Raw genomic sequence first — 7454 nt, 5'->3', positions numbered from 1 at the left:
TCTATTTACTCACTACTGGAAATAACAGTGCTTCAGAAAGAGACAGCAGGATTCTTCTCAAGTTCTTACTCAGCAGGTTCAAACAAAGTACTTCTTGATCTACTTCAGCCCCTCTCTGGGTGCCTTTCTGTGTGCAAGCACAGATTTGAATTTATCGATCATTATTGCCTTTTGCCTGTGGGAGGAAAAAACTTTCAAAGAGAATCTAAGTTAATGGTAATAGCCTTTAAAGGCAAGGCATATTTATCATGCATTCCCAGGACTCAGAGGCTGGTTACCTTTTCCACACATGAGCAATGCTCTCTGCTCTGCTTGGTGGCTCAGCAGTTCAGAGGAGCCCTGTAGCCACTGAGCAGAGTGAATGTGGAAGACAAGGGCCAGCTTCTGTAAGGTCACTGACAGACCCTCTCTTGGCTCTTCTCCACCACACCCTGCTAGTGCCTTAGAGCACTAATATTTGGAATATTCTGTCACATTCTCATGCTGAAATCCAGCAGGTACCTTTTGTCAACTGATGACACATTTCACCAGCCTTAAACCTCTCTTTCTCTTCCTTCTTTCCCTTCCCTTCCCTTCCCTTCCCTTCCCTTCCCTTCCCTTCCCTTCCCTTCCCTTCCCTTCCCTTCCCTTCCCTTCCCTTCCCTTCCCTTCCCTTCCCTTCCCTTCCCGTCCCTTCTTCCCTTCCCTTCCCTTCCCTTCCCTTCCCTTCCCTTCCCTTCCCTTCCCTTCCCTTCCCTTCCCTTCCCTTCCCTTCCCTTCCCTTCCCTTCCCTTCCCTTCCCTTCCCTTCCCTTCCCTTCCCTTCCCTTCCCTTCCCTTCCCTTCCCTTCTTTTCCCTCCCCTCCCTTCCCTTCCCTTTCCCTTCACTTTCCCCTCCCTCCCTCCCTCCCTCCCTCCCTCCCTCCCTTCCTTCCTTCCTTCCTTCCTTCCTCCCTTCCTTCCTTCCTTCCTTCCTTCCTTCTCCTCAACATTTCTTGTTATATAGCTCAGGATGACCTCAAACACACAATCCTCCTGCTTCCTCTTCCTGAGATCTAGGATCAGAGCCAGTGTTGCTCTGGATACATTTTCAAAGACCATATGAAAACTTAATGGCTAATTGAAGAAAACAAAGCATTAAAATACATCATATAATCAATATAGCCCTGTGAAGATGTTGACAGGGGAGTGGAGAAAGATGTTGCCCTACCTTCATATTCAACTGTAAAGGACCCCGTTTCTCTTTCCAACAGTCAGACATTGTGAGCAGGGAGTGGAGGAGAAGGGCTGTGACTTTGACTGGATTGAGAAGACCTTTCCTTGGTTCGTGGGAACTTTGAAAAAACATAAGTGACATATGTCTTGAAACAAATGAAAAGTGTGAGATAACTTTGGACTCCAGGTAGCACTCTACCCCCCAAAAAGATGAAAAGATAATACATAATGCTTCCACAGGGTTCAGATCTAAACCTTGACCATTCAGCTTATAAACATGGGACAAGCTAAAGGTTTCGGTACATGTCATGAAAAGGTTCTTGTCGTGGGAATGAATTCTCATCTTTTCATCAAGCAAAAATTCTTATTCAAAACACAGAAAATCTAAAAACCAATAGGGGAAAGAGTTGAAAGCATCCTGTCTTCTGAAAGACTAAGTGGAAATGGGTGAGGCATGGTTATACTACAACCTTGGAATAAGTCCCAGAACTTTAGAATATCTCTTGCTATATACATGGTTCTTTTGGGGGACAAAAATGTAAATCAAGCTAAAAAGACATAAAAACAAAGGGTCAGAGGGGGTGAAAACTGATGGAACAAATGTGTATATGTTTATATACATGTATATGCATGCTTACATGTACATGGCAGTTATTAATTTTGCTTATGTAGTATGGTCAAAACAATACAGCAAGTATTGCACTTGAAAGGCCAATAATCAGGTAGCTGCCTGATCCATGAAACTAGGTGTTGCAGCAGTTCAAACGTGGTGTCAAAGGCCTTGAGGATTCATGGAGAGCCACTGGTCCTCAGTCTGCATCGGAAGGCCAGCAAAGCTAGCTCTAATGACAGAGAAGAAATCAGCAGCAGTGAACAGGTGAAATCAACTTGGTAGCAAGAGGGAAGGTCATGTGAGCAAAAAGTGACTAATCATCGGTCTATGTCTCTTTTATCTGAGCTGCTACCAAAAGGTGCAGTCCAAATATGGAGTGGGTCTTCCCATACTAAATACAATCAAGAGAATCTCTCTGCTGAGACTTCCCGTGCAGATGTTATGTTATGACAAGCTGACATTTAAAAAACAAGTAACACACAAAGTATGCTATAGATGTCAGAAATTCATACCTGTGGAATCAAATCAAGAGAGCAGCTCCCTTGTGTTTTATAGGGATATAGAGGCCATGGGAAGTCTTCCTCTCCTGGTTCAGCAAAACTAACTCCCAGTAAGGACGTTGGATGCTATGATTAACGTAGACTGGGTAAAACGTAATCCAAGCCATAGCTGTGATAGGTGATAGCAGCCAAATGCCACAGAGACTCTACTGGTAAGGAGGCACAGGGACAAGCCAGTGATGTGGTCATTCATAGTGTCACTGCCCACAACATGATGAGTCTGAAACATGCCATGAGTTCATGAGGACTTCAAGGCCATGGTCCCTTGACAAAATTTGGAATGAAGACAAAGCATCACATGCCAATCATTAGTGCCAATAGGACTATGTTTCTCTCATGTCATTTTCATTAGAAGCATCTGCTTTGTTTCTTAATTGGGTTTGCTGCTAGAACCTTTAAGTCAAAGTCCTCCAAGCAATCAGTTCAGTAATGAGTTTTGGTGTTTAATGAATATATGTACTGTGCTTATTTGACATCTTCTTACAGGACATATTTCTTGCTGGACCAACCCAGGGTGGTTATAAATGTAGAGAATTGCATTGTTTTAGAACATCGGACACTGCCCTGTCTAATGCATTAAACTCTGCAGCTGTTTTTGACATTCCTATGTGAAGGCCATCTTGGAAAAAACAACAACATAGCCTGTAAGTGAGAGACTTAGGTGGAGGCTCAGTGATATGAGTTTGGATGGAGAACCAGGTCCCCGAGTGGGGCATGTCCAGACAGCTGCAGCTACTGGGAGTTATTGGTCCTACTACATTCCTTTCTGAGCTCAAGAGATAACCATTCTTAGCAACCTTGGGAGTCAAGAGCCCTACTACATTCTTTTCTGCACTTAGGAGACTCCATTTCTAAGGGTGCTAATCGCTCCTTTTCAGTAGTAGCAATTAATCAATGACTAGGTGTTCTCCATAAACCTCTCACCCAATCATGTAATGCCAAGTCCTGGAAACCACCCCCCACTCCTCCTCAACTCCAAGTTTTGGGTTTTTTCCTTTAAAACCCCCTTTCCCTAGACCTCATGGTCGATTTTTCCTCTCCTGTTGCATCAGTAAGGTGTACCGGTCCAAGCTCACAAGCTTGAGTAAAGACACTCATAACAAACTTAGAAGTTTGTTAACAGAGTCAAGTTAGGATTTCTTTAATCTCTAAAGAACCAGTGCAGACACTCCTTAAGTTGGGTCCATCACTCCAGTGCTATTGAATAACAGAGACTCTAGCCTTTACCTTTCTCATTTGTGTGGAATAAAAGTATAGGCGATAGTCACTCCAATCTTACAGAACCATTGTGAAGACTAAATTATATAATTTATATAACATTGGTTTCAGAAAAGCTCACACCTCATTATCATCCAATAAATGTTTACCATTCTCATGGTATTTTCACGGTGGAATTGCTTCCACACAAGAGTGAAATTTTACACCCACGATGTATAGTATCCTGCAGGAGCAGAGTCTGGTACGCTTGGAACTCAGAACTCAGCTCTGCCCTAAAGTGCTCAATAGCTGTTGGTCATCACTGCTGTCATTAGTAAAGCTCTTATTCCTGGAATACCAAGCCTCCTGCTCCTTATGAAGATGTTTATTGGGTTGAGCAGGGCGGGGGTGTGGATTTTTATTTTAAACACCTTTTTTTCTTAGAGTGGAGCAATGGAGCTTGATAGTATTGGGGTTTGTGATGCTGGCCTAGGGGCAATTATTCACTTCATCCCACCCACCCAGTGACAGCATAATAGGCTCGATTATCCTCAAATATAAAGTATACCCAGAGGAGAAGCATGAAATCCAACTCGCTTTTACACTCCCTCAGTTAATACCAGCACTGGTTATAATCACCAGGGTCAAGCTCTGCTCCTCAGGAATCAGATTCCAGCCAACGTCAGTCATCTATAAGAGAAGAATAGTGTTTGGCACAGAGCAACAAGGAACAGAATGCCACATCAGTGATTCTGTCTGAAGCACTCTCTGGGGCTTGATCCCACCAATTTCATATGCTACAAATGCTGCATATGCTACATATGCTATGAATGCTGAATGTTTCTCTGTCTGCTTTGACTCTCCCAGGCACTTGACCCTTTGGTCCCACAAGTTTTTTTGTTTTTGTTTTTGTTTTCTTTTTAATTTCCTGAGAAGTTTTAATATCTTAAATAACAGTGATAACGTAAGAAGGTTGCAAGTATCTTGCTAAGGTGTAAAGCATTACAGGTTCAGGCAAGTTAGACCTTAAAGAGCTCTCTGTGCTATCATTTCTAAGGAACTATATTGGGTTCTGGAGACCAATTAACCTAACCTGAAAATGGAGCCTTTGATTCTACTCACTGTATGGTGTTATTGTGGGCACCATGTAAGCTAGTGGGTTTCTGTGTATCTTATTGGAAAAAAAAAGAAAGAAAACAACCTACATGGCATCTGGAGAACCTGCAGCAATTTTATAGTAGGCTTGCATCAATTACAAATGTAAAATAACTTAGAAAACATGACATTTCACTAATAAGTTAAAGATGCTATTTGCCCAGTGTTGTATGTGTACATGGCTGTGAGTCTTTAGAATACACCATAAGATGCATGGATACATAAAAGTAAGAGTATGAGAATGTGATTTTATCACTGTATAATAAAGGCATTATAATAAAATTTTTAGCTTATCGGTTGCTATGTTTATCTTATATACACTTTGACAAATATTTTAAATAGGAAAAATAAAGTGGGGTTTTATTCATATGGATTGTATCCAATAATAAGAATGGAAACTAAGCCCTTCCATGCTGAACTATCTCATGTGCATCTCAGGAGATGATAACAGATAGCTCTTATGTAACTTTTCTTCATGTTTTTTTTGGTCAGGTGTATGTGCGTGTGTATGTGTGTCACATGTATGTTTAGGTACAGAGTATACACATGTGTGTAGGTTCATGAGTGTGTATGTGTGTGCACATGCACACAGATACATACCTGCAGAGGTGCACATGTACAGATGTGCAGTAGAGAACAGAAGACGGTTGTGCAGTCACTAAGGAGTGCTATGTTCTTCCTTTGACACAGAATCTGTCATTGCCCTGGAGGTTATCAATTAGGTTGGACCTGCTGACCAGTGACTCTCAGGGATCCTCATGTCTCCAACTCCCCTATGCTGCAATTCCAATTCCGACCATGCCAGCTGTTTAAAAATATTTTTAATTAGTTTTGTTCTTTGTCATGGTCATACATGAATGTAATATACTCTGATCACATTCTTCTCATACTGTGTCTCCTCTTCCTCCCATCCCTATCATACACGCAGCGTATCCCTAACAGTCCATCCCTATCATACACGCAGCGTATCCCTAACAGTCCATCCCTATCATACACGCAGCGTATCCCTAACAGTCCATCCCTATCATACACGCAGCGTATCCCTAACAGTCCATCCCTATCATACACGCAGCGTACCCCTAACAGTCCATCCCTATCATACACGCAGCGTACCCCTAACAGTCCATCCCTATCATACACGCAGCGTACCCCTAACAGTCCATCCCTATCATACACGCAGCGTATCCCTAACAGTCCATCCCTATCATACACGCAGCGTATCCCTAACAGTCCATCCCTATCATACACGCAGCGTATCCCTAACAGTCCATCCCTATCATACACGCAGCGTATCCCTAACAGTCCATCCCTATCATACACGCAGCGTATCCCTAACAGTCCATCCCTATCATACACGCAGCGTATCCCTAACAGTCCATCCCTATCATACACGCAGCGTATCCCTAACAGTCCATCCCTATCATACACGCAGCGTACCCCTAACAGTCCATCCCTATCATACATGCAGCGTATCCCTAACAGTCCATCCCTATCATACACGCAGCGTATCCCTAACAGTCCATCCCTATCATACACGTAGCGTATCCCTAACAGTCCATCCCTATCATACACGTAGCGCATCCCTAACAGTCCATCCCTATCATACACGCAGCGTACCCCTAACAGTCCATCCCTATCATACACGCAGCGTATCCCTAACAGTCCATCCCTATCATACACGCAGCGTATCCCTAACAGTCCATCCCTATCATACACGCAGCGTACCCCTAACAGTCCATCCCTATCATACACGCAGCGTATCCCTAACAGTCCATCCCTATCATACACGCAGCGTACCCCTAACAGTCCATCCCTATCATACACGCAGCGTACCCCTAACAGTCCATCCCTATCATACACGCAGCGTATCCCTAACAGTCCATCCCTATCATACACGCAGCGTACCCCTAACAGTCCATCCCTATCATACACGCAGCGTACCCCTAACAGTCCATCCCTATCATACACGCAGCGTATCCCTAACAGTCCATCCCTATCATACACGCAGCGTACCCCTAACAGTCCATCCCTATCATACACGCAGCGTACCCCTAACAGTCCATCCCTATCATACACGCAGCGTACCCCTAACAGTCCATCCCTATCATACACGCAGCGTATCCCTAACAGTCCATCCCTATCATACACGCAGCGTACCCCTAACAGTCCATCCCTATCATACACGCAGCGTACCCCTAACAGTCCATCCCTATCATACACGCAGCGTATCCCTAACAGTCCATCCCTATCATACACGCAGCGTATCCCTAACAGTCCATCCCTATCATACACGCAGCGTACCCCTAACAGTCCATCCCTATCATACACGCAGCGTATCCCTAACAGTCCATCCCTATCATACACGCAGCGTATCCCTAACAGTCCATCCCTATCATACACGCAGCGTACCCCTAACAGTCCCTTTCCAGAGTTATGAATTTTGGATTTGCTTTGTGGCCTGTTTAACCAGGGCATCTATATGATCACTGACCTGGAATTATCCACTGGAGATGGTTAGAGTTGCCAGAGGTACATAACTAAAAGAAATAACTCCTCCTTTCCTTCAATCTAGCTGTAGCAAATAGTTTATCAGAGAGGGGTACCTACCTTGAGACCCTCCTCCACCCATACTTGATATAGATAGACCTGATCTTATGTAGACTCAGTGAAGATATCACAGCTACTGATGACTTCAATAGCTGTGTCTGTCCAGAAAATGACATTTCATAGCCCTTC

The 7454-nt window shown here is 43.7% G+C and overlaps 1 long non-coding RNA gene across 2 annotated transcripts; it reads right to left on the bottom strand.

Annotated features, from left to right (window-relative positions):
• Nucleotides 1–1193: 1193 nt before the first annotated feature.
• LOC110300804 (uncharacterized) lies at nucleotides 1194–5814 on the bottom strand. 2 transcript variants are annotated; one of them, XR_015048733.1, is made up of 4 exons: nucleotides 5796–5814; nucleotides 5319–5523; nucleotides 4132–4253; nucleotides 1194–1312 (listed from the first exon to the last, which is right to left on the bottom strand). It is a non-coding gene; the product is annotated as an uncharacterized LOC110300804 (long non-coding RNA). The 2 variants fall into 2 exon arrangements; XR_015048734.1 differs by having other exon boundaries at nucleotides 4203–4253.
• Nucleotides 5815–7454: the final 1640 nt, after the last annotated feature.

This window comes from Mus caroli, unplaced genomic scaffold (genome assembly GCF_978045245.1).
Source record: "Mus caroli unplaced genomic scaffold, Mus_caroli_1 scaffold_10, whole genome shotgun sequence".
Classification (NCBI taxonomy): domain Eukaryota; kingdom Metazoa; phylum Chordata; class Mammalia; order Rodentia; family Muridae; genus Mus; species Mus caroli.
Note: the sequence above shows the minus strand (reverse complement) of the source record. Positions and strands in the feature narration are given on the sequence as shown.